Raw genomic sequence first — 18,883 nt, 5'->3', positions numbered from 1 at the left:
TGACAGCAGTGATCTGCCTGAAACAATCTCTGAAATGCGTGCTCACAGCACTGACTGCCAGCTGTGAATGTTTGGTCCTGAATTGGTACAGAGTGTAGCAGCCTACCTGCAACAAAAGTCCCGGGCAATCTGTAGGTTGGGTGGGTGGGCTGATCCCCTCAGACCGATGCTTCCTAATGGCCCTGTGGAAGGGGTTTTCATGGTCAAGCAGGCGAGGTCTGTAGATAGCCTGGCAGAGGGCCAGATTAAGGCACAATAATGGCTGCCCTTTCAGCCCTGGCACCAGGTAATGCAGACTTTCTAGGTATTAATCTCACACGAGCCTCTGACCCACTGCTGGTGTCCTGGGTGAGTGTCTGCAGGTCAGAAAGCTTGTGCATAGGTGCTTCAAAGGGGCATCTAGGCTTTCAGTCTCCTCCCATCTCACCCAGGTGGTCAGAATCCCCTCTGGTTTTTACAGTCAGAGTTATTGGAATCTCCTCTTCCCTGGGCTTGGAACCCTTGGCTGGTTAGCCCCGATTGAGACCAAGACTTCCCTCTCCTTCAGGGAAGCCTCTGCAGCCTTGCTCTCCCTTCTAGTGATCTTCCACCACCTGTGGGTGCAATTCAGCCCGATTGGCAACTTTGCCCCTCCTAGTGGCTTCAATGCGACTCCTTCTTTATATTATCAGACATAGGTATCACCATCAGCTGGATTTCAGGTGATTCTCCAAGTTGATTATTTTATAATTTGGTTGTAATTTCAATGTGAACCTGGCAGGAGATGAACCCTTCTTTTACCTAATCTGCCATCTTCCACACTGACCTAATATCTTATAATGTAAATTGGCCATAATTTATTTAACCTGTTTACCATTGTCAATATTTACATACCCTCCATTTTGCTTACATAATTAATGTTGTGATTTTTAAAATTGTGTACTTGTTTATTATTATCTCCCTAGGATAAATTCATAGAATTTCACTTGGGTCAAAATTACGTGGACATTTAAGGTTTTGCTTTATGTTGCCTTGGTTTCCAGCGGAAAAGTTGGCCAGTTTCAGTGCCCATCTTCTTGGGTTCCTCATATTGGCAGAAGACTGCATATTTAGTCATTATTTTGGGTCCAGGTTTAGAAAACTTGCTTTGGTAGAGGTTCTTCTTGGGTAAGATATCTGAAGGAGCCAATCCTGTTGATGATTAAGGAGGTGAGATGCTGCCAAGCTCTCCAAAACTCACAGAAATGCCTTAGAATAATATTATTTCTTTTCCTCCTACTAAGGCAGGGAAACCTCTGTGATTGCTATTTTGAATCATGGAAAGAACTGAGGTGGAATTGCAGGTCCCCTGAATTTTGTTCTTTAGAAAATTTGAATTTAAGAGAATAAAGAGTTATTACAAGTAGCATCACCATGATATGATTATCAGAACATTTAAAGTGACAGTCCTTGAGATATTTAACTAGTCAATCGTTTAGATATCATTTGCAAGCCATCATTCAAGAAAGAGAAATTTTCTAAATGAATAAATATATAAAGAAAGTCCAAGTTGTAGAAACAGAGTTATATCAGGAGAATACCCCTAAGGCCTTCTTTCTCTCAATTTGGTCCTTATGTATCTTCTTACCTGCTATGACAAACTAAAAAGTTTCCATTCCTCTTTTGTGAGTTTCAACCTCCCAGCATACTTTGAGGTTTTATAATAGTCTGTTGTCCCTAACTGCATGTTCAAAAGACTCCATTTTCTTTCTTTTTAGTCTCTTTTTTGAATTGATTTTAATCTGTTAACAAATTATTTTACATTTAGCCAGACTATACCTAAGCCAACTCTTACTTCAAATCAAATTATCTAAGCAAGAATTCTGCAAAAGAGAACCAAAGAAAGTAAATAACCACAGAAAAATTTATTCAAAATAAGATTAAGAAAAGGATATCTGCTAAATTTATCATAGAAAGTAAAATGAATGGTTTTGGACATTAAATTAGCATTAACTCTTTGCAGCTAATAAAATCAACCCATTCATTAAACTCCTTCTAAATCTAGGTACTGTACTCGGCAACACAGTCCCTGTATATGTCACTTGTTCTGTAATAAACCATAGATTAAATAGTCTGACCTCCTCATAACATGTGTCATGCAAATAATCTCCTTCCAGCTTCTGATTAGCCTTTGTGGTTAATCACAAGACTGTTATTTTCTGTCTCAACCCCCAACCTGCCATTTCTAGCAGCATTCTTTTAACATGCATATTTAACTCCAACAATAATTTTTTATTTTCTCAATTTATGAGTTTCATCACTCAATTTAAACTGCATTTATTAAAGCCTATTCGAATGAGTACACATGTTACAGCACTATAGTCTACGAAGGGGTACAAAGGTCACAGAGTTTGATAAGATGACAGTATTTATGGAAACCAGAAGGCAAATGCACTTGAAACAGACACCTTCATTATTATTATCATCATCATCAAACTACTAATAGCAGGACACATCTAATTTGAAGTTGAATGCAATTGCATTCACTTACATTAATTCTGGATTGTTATACAAACCCACATAGTAGCCTAGGAATATAGATATTTCTGACAGCCGATAAACCAACCTGCAATTTCTGTCAGTATGATGGTCATGGGTGAAATACTAAATACAATATGTAATGCAACGTGTTTATATCTGCCTTGACATCTCTACTTGTGAACCTTAGCCCTCACAGAAATGACAATGCTACTTACACTCCCAGCTGTTTCTTGGGTTTCTTTGGATAATATCATAGCTATGGTTCTTTTGTAAATTTGTTATTGCTTGCAAAATTTGTTTAAACAGTACAGTTTATATCTAAATCTCCCTTAATTATATTTGTAAGCAGCCTTTTAAACTTATCATTGAAAGCTCTAATATCCAGAGGTTTTGCTGTCAATGTATATACCAGTTCTTTGTAAAAGGTTTCATAATTAAATGTTTAAAATTCAAAAGTTCTTAAATGTGGCCAAAATTTTGAAAGCAAATAACTCCTAATAAAACTTAAAAATTACTTTCTAAAAATTATATGTATAAATATATGTGAACACTAATAGCATCTAGTTATTGGGTAGTCTGCTAGATGTGCAACAAAATTCAAAACAATCCAAAAAGGCAGGTATTCTATTTTCATTTTGTAGTAAGAGAAGGGAGAGTCAGAAGAGTTAAGTGACGCTTTTATGTTTATTCATCTTTAAGAGCCAGGTAATAGATCTTAGGACTCCTCATTTTGAAAGACCCATCCTCATTATAGGATGCAAAGTAAAATGCATTACCATCTCACATTGAATATAATTTTTCCTATAAAATTTGTAAAAAATTTTTCAAGTTTATTATTGCAATTATTAAGTTATAATAATCCCACTCAATTTATGATTGGCTGTCATTTTGCAGAGATTTCAGGGCATACTTGACAATTATTGCCATTTATTTTCAAATATTTATATGATATCAAATTTAATAATTACATATCAGCATAATAAATTTAGAGACATTGCATTAAATATTTATTATGTTCAATTTTTTATATTTGGCCAATCTATTTTTTATTTCTGGTCTTAAACTACCTTTTTCCCTTGGCATTTTTATTTTAATGCCTATCTAAAGAAATGATCCTGGAGCTGGAACTCAATTAAGTTTTGTCACAGGTTAAAGTGTATACTTTTTATCTGTTCTGCTTTGAAAAAAAGAAGAAATGAAGACAGCATGAGCTAGACATATAATACACTACAGAACATATCTGTAAGTGTTGGAGCCAACCTAAGTAATAGAATGCATTGTTACTGTGATTTAAGTTAGGTAATGTCATCCACAGCAAACTAATATTCCACATCACGGAGATCTAAGTTTTTATTTTTATATATTTCATCCCGCCAAGAATATATTGAAGGATATAAATTATATTCTACTTTTGCTGACCCTTCCATATGAGTTAGTATGAATTGTGCACATTATACAGACTCGCTACATGTCAAACGATAGAATTCTTCCTAGAAAATTAAGTCTAGACTTGTGAGGAAGAATGTACTGATGAGGTTGCCGGAGAGATAAAACACTCCCAAGAAGAATGTATAAACAAAGATAAGGGGGTCTTTTTTATATATGTGAATTCTTATTATGCTAAGGTAAAGGAAAAGGCTAGGTTACAAACATACTTGCAAAGTTAGCCTAGAAGGATGGTGAATCAGTTTGGTTTTCCATCAAAGAAAACCAAACTCGTCTTCTTAGAGCTCACCTCCTACTCTAGTCTCTTTGCTAACTCATCTCTAGAAAGCTGGCTAACTTGTTAGTTTTCAACATCCTGAGCATATTTTCATCTCAGAGCCTCTGCACTTGCTGGTCTGTCTGCCTGAAATGTTGTTCTCCTAGACAGTTACATGGATGGCTCTTTCATTTAGTCAGGACTACTCAAATATTACTTCCTGCCTAAAATAGTTGACGCAAAATATAACACATAAAATATTATATAAAATAAGAACATATCCTAACCAGACTATCTAGAATAGTCAACTACCATCTATCTCTATCTCATTACTTGAATATTTTGCACATTATTTATGGCACTTATAACTCAGACCTTTGTCATAAGGTTAAATGAGTTAATAATGCAGAGTGCTTAGGAAAATACTTGACCTCTGGTAATTTCTATGCAAATGTCTGTTGAATAAATAGTTAATCTACCACATTTTGTAGAGAGGGAATGAAGTCTCAAAATCGAAATGCCACATACCTGGTTGAATGGGGTTCTCAATTTCTATTATGTAACCCAGGCTCAGTGTGATTATAATACCTAACTGACCCTTTCTTTAGTCTCCTGCTGCCAGATGGACATTCCAATTTTGAATTTTTTTAATTGAGACAAAGGGATAGGAATCTGATTCAAGGCACATTTCTGGCTTTACCAAACAAAACTAAATATTGAATACCAAAAGGCCACATTTAAGGTCTAATATTATTTTTTATGTGCAAAGAGGAAAGGAAAGATTTGCTAAAATTTCTACACCCACTAATACCAAAATCAATAAATACTTTTCAGACTTTTCTGAAAAAGTATCTAATGCCAGAGGAGTGAACTTGCCCTATAGAGGTTAGGACAACACCAAAAAAGGACCAACTGCAACCATAAAACTATTTTAATGCTAACGTTTTGTCCGAAGAAGTTATAAAAAACTTTTACTCAACTTTACACTGTATCTGTTTTTCAATACAAAATAAACTCAAAATAAACTTTTATTGCATTGACTTTATTATAACTTTGAGTTGATTTTTTTTTTACTGCAGCTTATCATAACGATAAAAAAATTATTAGTATGAGAAATACTATGCCATGACTAAATCTTAAATTTGTGTCATTGTGTGTGTGTGTGTGTGTGTGTGTGTGTTTTAGAATGTATATATCTCTGCTTTTGGGTAAAATGCTCTGAAAATATAAATTAAATCTAACTGGCCTAGCGTCATTGAAGGCTGACATTTATATATATATATTACTCGCCGCTTAATAAAATTGGCATTCCAGGGCATGTACCAGTTTTGTCTGTTGATTTGCCATATCTCCTGCTATCCTGATACCCATCTAGGAGACCCGGCTACTCACTCTGAGCAACAAGAGCCTAGATTTTATTTCATTTTTTTATCATGGAGGTGGCTTTACTTCCATGTCTTTCCTTCCATATCACAGTTGAAATGCTTCGGAAGTATGCTTTATGCAACAATATTCACTTTCTTGATGATGAATAAACGTTCTTTCTTTTAAACTTCTAAAGTTTTGGCATTGAAAATGAGAGAGTGTCAATTTAGAATGATTAATATCACAATTAATGAAGTGACATTTTCCAGCACACCTCACATTGAATTTAATTGATAAATTTTGTCATTAATAAATTATTTGCATATTTGACTTATATTACCTTCTTTGTTTCTTATGAGCATATAATTGACCTGTTTTATTTTGCGTGATAGAGTTTATTTCAAGGGATAGAATGAAAGGGCTTTCACCTGTATGCTTCAAGTGTAAACAGTTATCAGCTGTGCTCACGGCCTAAAACTGACTTGCCAACAGAACTTTTATAAAGTATATGTAAATATTATTTCCTATCCCAATGATTCTACATGTTTTAATGAAATAAAAAAGTCTGTTCTATTCCCATGTGCCAAGATAGGTGGTTATTTTCAGCTCTGATAATCTAATGAATGAGATAGCAATGGCCTCATGCCAAATGGAGGCTAAATAAAAAAAGATGGAGCAAGTTTATTTCTTCTGTCTTGTAATGAAATTAATACATTCTCCACCTGTGTTCATTTTACTAAAGAAAAAAATGACAAGAGTTTGGGCTGTGAATTCTATTGTTAATTCTGTTCTCTCTTTTAGCTACACTGTGCTCATTTGGAAAATGAAATGGATTACTCCCTTCACAGAGGATTTTCTTTCTTAATAAGAATCTATGTGTACTGTATTGGGTAATAAAAATGAGCTTTAGGTACAGCTCAATACTAATAATTTTTCTCTTACTTGGTATCTCTACCTACCTCTATAAATCTACTGAGAGGTTTAAAAAACAAAAGATGTGAAGGGAGGAAAGAGGATATTAATCAGCACTCTTATATCTGCCTACCTTCTTAACTGAAAGAATACCTTCTTTTGAAAAGGCTATGATTTAGGTAAGATTATGTACACTATAGGAAGGAAGGAACAACACAAGGGAGGAAGAGGAAGAGCTAGAGAAGAGAAAGTATCAGTGGTGAGGGCACTGGGGAAAGAAAGAGGGGAAGGCATTCTTCACTGTGATTTGATTCTGTTTCTGTGACAATCTCCATTTGATTTGTAAGCAGAAATTACCTTTCCTATTGCTGAGAGCATTCAGAGTAGAGAATACTGATAGCAAAGTCCTCAAAGGGAAAAGGTTCACAGTTTTTATGCAGAGTGAAACACTCTACTGATAAGAGATTTTTGGATATATCAGATATAGCTTTGACACAGACCCATTAATTCTAAGGCTGTTGGCTAGGCCCCCTTATTTTGGTGAATCAGTTGGTAACTTAGTCTTAGTTCCCTCCGACAGAGATTTGTGTGCAGGGCTTCTCTTGTAGGGAATTTATTTGGAAGTTAACCCCAAGAATCATTGATAGGGGTCTGGGGAATAAGGCAAAGAAAAGAAAGGAAGCAGTAAAAGACATGATATTAACCAAGTTATCCCTCCTGGTAACTAGAGCTGAATCTTGGTGGGAAATCTGGCAGTCAGCGTGGAACCCTTTCCTCAGTTATCCCATCTAAGGGCAAAAGATATGTATATATCAACTCTCATTATTCATTATTTGATGGTAGCTTGGTAGGAGAAATGGGTGCTAATTTCTGGCCCCTCGGGCCTGCCCTGCTGTGCTGGAGCTCAGCAATCTCTAAAGAAAGCCATCAGCAAAGAAATGGAGTTGCTAGAGTCTGAAAGTCAGACTGATGTGTTCCACATGCTAAGGCTTCATGTCAGTATCTGACTATTGATCTTGCCTTTCATTCCACTCTATAGCTATATATCTTCCTTTTGTTACCAATCACCATCCCCTCCCGTCTTAAAAATAAATATTTGGTCTTACCTTGTATATCATTTTATTGCTGTTAATATGATAGCATATACCCCACTACCTGAAGTATAGTATTTGAAGTTTTCATTGATTTGACAATCAGCAGAACACCAGATCTTGAGTCAAATGATATAGACTACAGTCCTGGCTATTCAGTTTACTATCTTAGTAGCTCACTTTCAGCCTCCAGTTTCCTTGTCTATGAAATAGGGATAATGTCATTTGCCCTGCTGATCGATCTCCCAGGGTACTATAAGGACTTAATGAGATAATAGAAAGTGTGATCTATCAAATATCAATCTTCTTATCCTATACTCTAAAATGTGAGCTTAATGAGGGAAATACCTGTGTTTTGTTTATTGCTGTGTCCCTGGTGCCTCGATGATTCTTTGCCACACCGTAGGTACAGATAACACAGATGTAAGGAATACATCTCGTAAAAGAAGGTAAACATTGGAATAGTCTTGAGCTCAAATATTAGTTCAGCTACTTGCTAGCTGCTTAATTTCAGGCAAAGTTTTAATCTAAGAGACTTTTTCTGAGAGACACTCATTAGTTAAATGTTTCACAAGGTGTCTTAAGAGTTAAGATTGGCCATAATGATATATTCTTCCTCAACAACATTCGCAGTCTCACTCTTAGAGTGAGCATTCCCTACATCTAGAGTTGAAAAAAATAATTTGTTAAACTACTCATTCAAATTCTAATAGTCAGTTTCCCATTTTTCCATTGAATAAAGTTATAATCATTCTATTGTGTTGATAATCTACTCTGAATTAATAGAAAATAACTATAAAATTTTGTGTTTGATTTCTTCTGTTCACATTTCTGGAGGACAGCTTTGAATGATTAAAATTTATTATATTAGGCATACCTGTGGCTACTTTTGAAATATTCTCAATTTAACATATGGTAAGCACCTCACCTAATACCTTTCATATAGGGGAAACTTAATAATAACAATGACAGTAGTTGTAATAACTTTATTTATTGAGCTCCTACTAGGTGACCATCCCTATCTGGACATTTTATAACCGTTAAGTCATTTCACACAAATCACACAAGATAACTGTGACCATTCCTATTTTAGAGATGAGGAAATTCAGACATGAAGATGTTAGTTAACTTAGCCAGAGTCACAGTTCTTGCCCACTGAAGGTTGCAGATTTGAACCCTGTTTTTTTCTGATCCCAAGATTTATGCTTAATCTATCACTGTCTATCAGTTGGTTCCTCCCCTTCAGATAACATAAATCCTCATTTACAAGTCATTTAACCTTACATCATTCATATGAGGCTGGAATCGTTATCTCCACTTTATAAACGAGGAAATCACAGCCCAGAGAGGTTACATGACAAAGAGCTAGAAAATAGCACAGACAGGACCCAAAGTCAGTTTTTCTTCAAAATGTACTAAATATTGAACATTCTCTCAAAGAATGTTGAATATTCTCTCTCAAAAAGAGTAGTCCGCATTCCCTCACATGTTATTAACTGAATCCTAAACAAAAGAGAAAGCATTTTAATTGACTAAAGATGTTGATAGCTGAGGTATTATTTTATAGACACATAATTTTGGATTCAAAATAAGTAGGATCTCCTTATTAAACATCCCTTAGAACTCCAATACAGTGTAGTTCACCTGCCTGTAGTAGGTACTCAATAAATGTATAAATGAATCCACTATTTATTAATATATTCAAAAAATAATTATTGAGTACCTTCATATATCAGGGAACTGTCAGCATCAATTAAGAATATATCAGCACAGGAGAAAGGCTCTTTCTTTTCTGTCTGGCTGTGGCCATCTGGACATGTCCAGGAGCTGCAGAGGAAGCAACAATCTGATATCATGCGCTTTCTTCTGGTGTGCCGCTGGCAGGACTGCCAACTCTCTGCACTCCAGAGGCCCCCTGACCCACCCAGCTCGATAAAGCACTCAGGCTGTGATACAAGCCCAAGAAGGATTATGCCATATATCAGTTCGTGTGCACCATGGTGGCCACAAACACCGACTTCCTAAGGGTGTGATGACAAGCCTGTCCATCACAGTGTTAAACAGCTAAAGTTTGCTCCAAGCCTTCACTGTTGTTGCTGAGGAACAAGCTGGACGCCACTGTGGAGCTCTGAGAGTCCTGAATTCTTACCTGATTGGTGAAGATTCCACATACAAATTCTTTGAGGTCATCCTCATTGCTCCATTCCATAAAGCTATTAGATGGAATCCTGACACCCAGTGCAATCACCAAACCAGTCCACGAGCACAAGAAGATGCGAGGGCTGACGTCTGAAGGCTGCAAGAGCCGTGGCCTCGGAAAGGGCCACAAATTCCACCACATTATTGGTGGTTTTCTCCGTGCAGCTTGAAGAAGGCACAATACTCTCTAGCTCCACGGTTACCGCTAATAGTAGTAATGTTTGTAAAATTCCTACCTAATAAACAATTTATGACCAAAAAAAGAGAAAACATATCAGCAATAGAAAAAATGTGATTTCTAATTCTAGAAGGTCCCAAGTATAGTGACTGATATAGACATTCACACATGCACACACATGAATAAATACATAATTACAAATTGTGATAGGAAAGATAAACGGAAAAAACAGGCAAAATGTGACGAGAGAATAAGGACTTTATTTGAGGAAGGCATTTCTGAGGAAAAAAATAACTCATATAAAAAGGACAAATGATTCCCAACTGCCCCAACTCCCATCCCATAGGCAAAAATTCAGGCACCGAATTTTTTAATATGAGATAGTACTATCTATTTAAATAGAAATTTTATTTTAATGAGTTTAAAACTGGTTCTATTCAAAGAATCATGAGGGAAATTTCTGATGAGATGCAAATATCCTATATCTTGATCAGTGTGGTAGTTATTTGAATTTGTAAATGCATCACAGTTCATTGATTTTTACAGTTCAATTGTGCAAATTGTATTATACATGATTTATAATAATATAAAGTCAATTTGAAAATAAAACTAGATTTAAGTTAATGGGTCAATAAGCAAGCAAACTAAAGATGAACTAGAATTATTTCGACAATTACCTACAACAAAGTTTCAGTGGTCTTGCATGTTTGGTAGTCATATATTGTTGGAATGGTGCCTGCATATAGATCGCTTTTCCATCTGTAACAATAGTTTTATTCTGACTTGTCAAGTATATCAGACACTTTTTAAACTAATGCTGCTGAGATAGAAGAGCAAAGGAGATAAAAGCTTTTTCAGTGATGTGCTAGGCTGGATTTCATGTATGTGTATATATATATATATATATATATATATATATATATATATATATATACACTTCAGCTACATTCGGGAGGTTTTTATAGCACAAGTGAATAATAACAAGAGCATCATGATAATGACTTTTGTTTATAAAATTCTTAGCTCTGAAGAAATCAAATTTCTTTGCATTCATGTCTTCATTAAAGTATTTCTACCTGAGAGAAGTTTAAATGTGTGTTATCCCCATTTCACTGGGAGAAAACGAGCACGAGAAGGTTTAGGAGATGAAATACTTATGTATATATCAAGGTCTACTGGGGCTGTGATCATTAACTTCATAGTAAAGTTTTATTTTTTTATGTGGCATTCAAAAGAAACTTTTTTATATTCTGTGTGTATATGACAATACTTTAATAGCAGGAGAGCAATGGAAACTGTTCATAAACAACAAATCTGGAATATATCGCCTATATCATTTCTTTATTCCATACTTGATAGATTGATACATAAAGTGACATAACTATATAATTATTCAATAATACAAAATTTCAGAGTAAACGCCCATTATGCATGAGTGTAAATTAAGATTTCACAATAAAAAGTTCTTTCATTGTCATTCACCAAACAATTTGATACCTGTTTGTGCTGAAAGAAATTGTTCAATTCTGTATTCACCTGCTGGATTCGAACAACAGGGAGGCTACTTGCTCACAATATATGATAGCATCGTACAGTGTAAGGCAGAGGCTGTGGAAGCAGTGACCTGAGGTAGAATACAGCTCAGACATTTACTAGACAGGCATTCTAGGGCCATTATGAAGAATTGTACAGATTAGATTAATGAATGCAAAGCACTAACACATTGTCCAACAGATAGTAGACACTCAAAAAAATTGTTAAATTATTAGTAAACTGGCTCATGAAGCTATAAAAATTGTGTTCGATTCTAGTAAAAATAGAAAACAGATTGCTCAGTTACAAGAAGCAAATTTTTCCAAACCACAATAATTGTTTCCATGTGATTTATCAGATACTCAAAGTGATTTAGCAATGTTCCAAGTTCTGACACAGGGAGAGAGAAAGAAAAGTATGAAATATGGAACATGCTGCCAGGGATAGATTAAGACTATTTCATCCAAGTTTAGAAATGTATGGTGTCCTTCATATGTAATTGAAAATAAAACTATCATTCAACTGCACTATAAAATCTTATGTTTCTGTTAAATTTAAAATAATTTCTAGATTTACCTTTTGCGAAGTTCTGGATGCATTTAACATAGTAAGTCTTTCTTTCTTTCTTTCTTTCTTTCTTTCTTTCTTTCTTTCTTTCTTTCTTTCTTTCTTTCTTTCTTTTTTTTTGTCAAGGAAGCTGAGATGTTTAGTTTGCTTGTTCTAGGAAGATGACTAGGCTTCCTGTGGGGTGATGCATGACTGAGTGGGGACAACTGCAGAATCCTCTAAGACAGGGGTTGTGGACTAGTACTGGTCCCTGGCCTGTCAGGAACCAGGCCACACAGCAGAAGGTGAGTAGTGGACCAGCAAGTGAAGCTTTATCTATATGTGCAGCCACTCACTGCATCAGCTCCACCTCAATTCATCAGGCATTAGATTCTCATAGGAGCATGGCCCCTGGTGCCAAAAAGGTTGGGGCTGCTTCATGAGATAGGACAAAAATTTGGGATGCTGATGTCTAGAGGTCCTGGATAAATGGGTGAGCAGCCTTTGTGCCATGGCTGTCATGTCCAGGAATATGAGAACCTAAAGGGCTGTACCTTTATTTTAAAGTAAATTACTAATAAACTATAGTCCAGGACATAGCAAGAATAATGGCCTTCCTTGAACTTTGACAGAGTGGAGAAAAATAATCCCCAAGAATTTTAATAACCATAAGCCGGCCCTCATGTATGGTTTGCATCCTGACTTCATTCTACTTGGGTGATCCAAAGAAACTCTCAAGCCAACTGTTTAAAGTTGCTGCAGCTTGATAAAGCTTCTAAATGAATGGCTGGAGAAAATCCAAATTGTATTTGGGTGAATTCACATTTGGCTCTGGCATCAAAGAATTCCCTCAGAGAAAACCTCCAGGAATGTGAGCGTGGAGTCAAAAATCACAAAATAAACAAGAAAATACCTAGAACAGGCATGCCACAGTTGAGAATCATGAATCTTTAACCTCATTAGTTACCAGAGATACACATTAAAATCAAGAGTAAGTTGTAAGAATGGCAAAAATTTAAAGTCTAATGTTATCAAGGTTTGGCAAACAGATGGAACAAACAGAATTTTTAAAAGTCCATGGTTCAAATAAACAGATTTGGAGAACAATCTGGCATATCGTATTAAATATGAACATATGCATACCTATTGCTCAGCAATTTTACTCCTAGCTATAAACCTAAGGGAAACTATTACTTATGTGTCCCACAACTCCTGAGCAAGAAGACACATGCGTAAATGTTAACAGCATGTTTATAACGCAGCAAAATGCTTGGGAAATCCCAAATGCCCATCAATGGTGGAGTAGAGGGGGAAAATGTGGTATATTCACATAATGTAGTACTTATACGGCAATAACAGATAATAAACTACAGCTGCATGAAATAACATGAATCTATCTTAGGGACATAAACTGAGGGAAAAAAGCAAATCTAGTTACATAAACTTTAAAAAATATGTAAAATAGGATATTATGTTTTGAGATTTTAACCAGTGTGATAAACCTATAAAAAGCAGTGAGGGAATAATAAAACACTAAATTTAGTGAATGCAATTACCTTTGGGGGCAAAAGAGGTAGTAGCTGGTATCAATGATGGACCTGTGGGGGTCATAAAATAATGGGCATGTTCTACTGCTTAAACTGAGTAGTAGGTACATAATGCTCATTATATTATAATTCTTTATCACTAACACAATGTTGATAAATATTCTTACCGTATATTCAATATTGAATTAAAAAAGCAATTTATGAACTCTAAACAAAACTTTCCCGATAGCTTTCTCATTCTGATATAAAATACAAAAACTTTGTTTCCCTTTATATTTGTTGAAATAAAATTATTTCTTTAATGATTTTTTTTCATATTTTCATGGTCATAAATTACTTTAAGAAACCTCTACCTTTCAAAATTAGTTGAAGACCCTGCCATCTCTCAATTAAAATGGCATTGAACGATAAAGATTCCTTTAGCTTTAGAATTGTCCATCGGGTCATATACTTCTTTTACTTCATAAGTATTTAAAATGTTTTTCAATTGCTGTGAGTGGAAAGAGGATTTGAGGAATTTCAGGAAAATAAGAAGCAGAGGAAAATGAAGTAAACAAACACATACACACACAAGTCACTCTTTCTCAGATAGTTAGTGCTTTTTAGTAGCAAATGAAGGTGTTAACTAGAAAACTGACCTCTATCATGTGAACATCAGCACCACTGCGCACAGCCAGATTTAGCAGGATGAACTTGGGCAGTCCTTGATCCCTATGAGGACATTGTGTATTCTTTCTCTTTAAAAGAGAGCTACAATATATCTGATAAAATCTTTGCTAACAGGCAGGCAGAGGGATATAAGTCAGCCATGTGTTATGTGTAAGGTTTCCAATATTAAAGTCTTAGATGGAAGAACAGACATTTCGTGTTTGTTGATATTTCTCTCCCAGTCAATTACCTGCTGCTATCATGTTTGAGTTCCCAGAAGGCCTAGCACTATAGTATATTATTAATGATGTGTTCTAAGAAGAAATAGATTAAATTACATTATTTCATTAAAAATAAAGTTCATGCAGTTGTCAAGGATATGTAGATTTCCCTAATAAATCCAAACTGTCATGTCTCTTTTCTCCCTGAGTCCATTTTCTTTTGACTTCTCTGAATCTGTGCCTAAGGCTTGTTATGGTTATCCAGAAAAATATGCTAATGAATACATACATATATATTTGTCTATGATCATATTCTGTTTTTTATGGAAAGAAACATAATTCATAGAGGATTTAGTACATTTGAGACTTCCAGGGCAAGACTGTATTTTGAATATTTATCTTTTGTTCACTTTATTTCCTTTTGCTTCATAATTTTCCCTAAGCCACACATAGCTTATTCCTGGCCACAAAGCCTAATTTTATTTGTCTATAAATAGGAAAACAATGTTATGAAACATAATAGTATTTGTGCCTTCTCTATGTTTTTCTATTCAAAGTAGAGGCATGAAGCTGAATACAGTACCTCTCCCCACAAGCCCTCAACTGTGTGTTCTTTTTATACCAAACTAACCACTATATGAATTTACTTCTGTGTAACTTTTAACAGCTATGAGAAAACAATCTAGTCTAGATAAGTCAAGTTAAATTGTTTTTTTAACACCTATAGCACCTGGTATTCCTAGGTGGTCTCCCAACCAAGAACTAACCAGGCCCCACCCTGCTTAGCTTCCGAGATCAGATGGATCGGGCAAGTTCAGGGTGGCATGGCCGTAAACAAGCCAAATGAATTTTAAATTACTTCAAGTGAGGTTATTATGATCTAGCAGAAACTTGGGACTAAGAGTAGCAAATCAGGTGAAGCGAATGGTGTAGGCATAGAGATTCTGAGCACTGAGTGTTCAAGAGAATACAAGGGAGGTAATGCTTCCATTAAAATTGGCCTTAAAACACATTTTTGCATGTGTTAGTACATGACACTAGACGGCAGCCTTCAAGAATGTGTAGATATGCCTCTCTTGTTCACTCTTACAGTGCAGTGCCTATTTTAGTGTGTCATACAGTAGGCATTTAATGAATGTTAATTTACTAAAATAAAAAAAAATGAATAGGAGGCAATTGATCACATAAACATGGTATTCTTTATCATATAAAGGCTCTGAAACTTTGCCAAAGACCACACTGGGAACATTTTGAATAAAGTATTTTGATAAGAAAATAGATAAATCTTAGGAGATGTTGCAAGAAATAAACAGTCTTTTAAAAGTTATCGTATTCTTTGTTAAAAACTATTAAGAATTGCTGAGGGAGAAAAAAAAACATCTAAACTAATATAAAATTGAAAGTCAATCATAATACCATAATACCAAAATTTAAAAAGTCTAGAATGATAATACCAGGAGATGTATTTGAGGAGTAGAATTCAATGGATGTGATATGTGCTGACGTGATGTAAGACTAGAGGTCAACCAATGAGGTTTAGTACTCCCCTGGCACTGTCTGCAAAAATTATACATATATATATGCATATATACGTATATATCCATATATATGCATATATATGCATATATACACACATATATATATATTTTTTTTCTTAAGAGAGGATCAAACTTTTTCTCAAATTCTTGAAGGAATCTGTGACCCAGGCACAATCAATCACCAACTTCACAAACTACAACTGTGATTCAACTCCTTTTGCTCTGATTCCATTGCTCACCAAGGAATTTTCTGATTTCTAATTTACTAATAAAATAAATTACTAATTTGCCAGGCCCCTTTACTAAAGGAAGACAGCGTTCCAGATAGGAGATTTAAGAGTTATAGTTAATGGAAATACAGATCTCACTTAAAATGAGTAAGTTAACATACAGTTTAGTTTTAAAAAATAATGGGAAAAAGTTAAAGACGATTTTTATTTTTAAAAGTATTAGTAAGACAATCAAATTGAAATAAATTAAAATGTAGAAGAGGGGAGACAGATAAGGCTAAAGGGGATTAATATATGGTAACGAAAGGAAATTTGGGTGGTGGGCATACAATACAATACACATATGACATATTATTGAATTATACATTTGAAACCTATATAATTTTATTAACAAATGTCACACTAATAAATTTAATTTAAAAATTAAGAAATAAAAATAATTAATTTATTAAAAAATAAAGAAAATGTAGAAGAGACCCAAATATATCAATAACTACAATAAAATATGAAATAAAAAAAAAGAGTTCCAGTAATTAAATACAACATGATTACTTTTTCATTACTTAAAAATATTATACAGGCACATGCATATGTATACTTCTGTATATGAATGCTTATGGATGCAATAAGACTATATAAGATGTAAAGAAAAAGAAACGATAAATGTAGAATTTGGAATGCTGGCTGCCTGAGGAGATGGGTTCATATGTTTAGGGTTGAGAAGGAGCACACTGTCAATTTCTTGGTTTTTGTTTTTGTAGTGGATTTTCTTATTACATCATTAAAAATTACTAATTATTTAAATACGGCTTTCAGGTTAGCTAACAATAGTTTACGGTAGATACCAGTAGTATAATACTCATGATCACTAATTTAATATTTGTAAATTTCCACATATTGCATTGTGTAATATTTTATTGTAGTGAATTTGAAACTATATAAAAGGGTTTTCATAGTTTTAATCCTGCCATCAAGGTTTATAATCTTATAAAGTAAGGTTAACATTAGCATAAGAGCATAAGGTTTCTACTCCATTTTTTTTTTTTTTCATAAGAATTCTAGGCAAACCTAAAGACTGCAGGTGAGCTGGAAGAAAATGCTTCTATAAAACAGATGTATTTTCCAATTCAGAGCTTTCTTATATTAAAGTCCCTGTTTAATTAATTTCACATAATATTTTCTGGTTGACTTATTCTCTCTCTAAGCACCTCTGGGAGTATCTGAAATATTGTACAGATGAACTTGCAAAGAATTACATTACTAAGTGTCATTAGCATAAATCAACATACAACATTAATTTAGTGGTTGGAGCTTGGGGGTGACAAATCCCTCTTTTTTTTTTCCCATTCATCCCAAAATTCTTGTCTGTGTTAATAGCTTCATGCACTGGGAGATTTTCTATACAGCATGCTTCCTTCCCAGGGTGGGGATCCCCTGAAGAGCTTGACTTCCCACTCTCTAAAATCTACAGGTCTCCCTATTAGTCTCTACTGCCTTGAACATGTTGCTTTTAGGGGAGAACTTATCCCAAAAAGCCCTCAGACTTTCTTTCTTAAGACTATTCATACTGTATGGCCATTAATGGGAGATTAAGTAAGGGAGGAGAAAGCATTTCAGGTGGGGAAGAGGCTATATATAAAGACAAGAGGCAGAGCAGAAATCTAGGATTTGTACAGAAGAAAAGACCATATATCTATTTAGAAATGAAAGAGTGTATGCTGCCTGCAAGGTAGGCAGAGGCCACCTCACAAAGGGCTTCAAATGCATGCTAGTGATAATCTTCATTTTATAAGTAATGCAGCACAAATGAAGGATTAACCAGGGAACTTGGGTCTGCATTATTCTTGAGGACGATTAACTTCATAGTAGAGTAGAAGACCCCACCTAAACAACTTCTACTTTTTACTATAGGTCCCTTTACTAAAGGAACCTTTTGTCCTTTCTGTTCTAATCATCATATATGTCATAAGTCTCCACAAATCTTGTTTGAAAAAGATATGAAAAAATCATGATAGTATTTATTTGGTGACTCCAATGTATCAAGTGTTTTAAACTGCGGTTTCTCATTTAATCCTCACAATAGTCCAGTGAGGTAGCTATTCTTTATTGCCATCCCCATTTTACAGATCAGAAAAATATGGCACAGATTTCAAGTCATTTTTCAAAGATCACACAACAAGTCAAAGAGCCACGTTGAGGCTGTCTATAAAGAGAGCAAGTAACTACTATACTTTAGTGCTTTCCATTGAAACGTACAGGGTGATCTGTAGAGCTTAATTGTAATATTACTGTATAAAGGTTTTAGTTACTAAAGAACTGCATATTGCATGTTAATGAAACCCATGAGATTGAAGACTTTGCTCTAAATTTTGCTGATGTACAACATGGGAAATACAAAATGTATTTACTTGGTATTCAGCTAACTCTCCCTCTGGATATGATCTGTCCTTAATATAAATGAACACCTATTAATTGTCCATAATGTGTTGTAGGTGGTTAGCTAAACTCAGTTAATACTTAATATATTGATGTGATTATTTCTCAAAGACATATCTAATGAGTTTTTTTCATGTGCATCTTCCCATGTGAATCATTCATCTGAGAACATCTTTATCTGAATACTAGATATGCGAGGTGTTCTAATAATGCTTTCATATTTTCAATGTCACAGATG

General features: G+C 34.7%; 1 protein-coding gene and 2 pseudogenes across 18 annotated transcripts in view; 2 read left to right on the top strand and 1 right to left on the bottom strand.

Annotated features, from left to right (window-relative positions):
• Window positions 1–18,883, top strand: part of LINGO2 (leucine rich repeat and Ig domain containing 2) — a 1,061,594-nt gene that overhangs the window by 684,524 nt on the left and 358,187 nt on the right. The window lies entirely within an intron of this gene.
• Window positions 259–10,881, top strand: LOC107510791 (annotated as a pseudogene).
• Window positions 15,160–15,277, bottom strand: LOC118601420 (annotated as a pseudogene).

The sequence above is a fragment of the Rousettus aegyptiacus genome, unplaced genomic scaffold, assembly GCF_014176215.1.
Source record: "Rousettus aegyptiacus isolate mRouAeg1 unplaced genomic scaffold, mRouAeg1.p scaffold_m13_p_3, whole genome shotgun sequence".
In the NCBI taxonomy this organism is placed as follows: Eukaryota; Metazoa; Chordata; class Mammalia; order Chiroptera; family Pteropodidae; genus Rousettus; species Rousettus aegyptiacus.
Note: the sequence above shows the minus strand (reverse complement) of the source record. Positions and strands in the feature narration are given on the sequence as shown.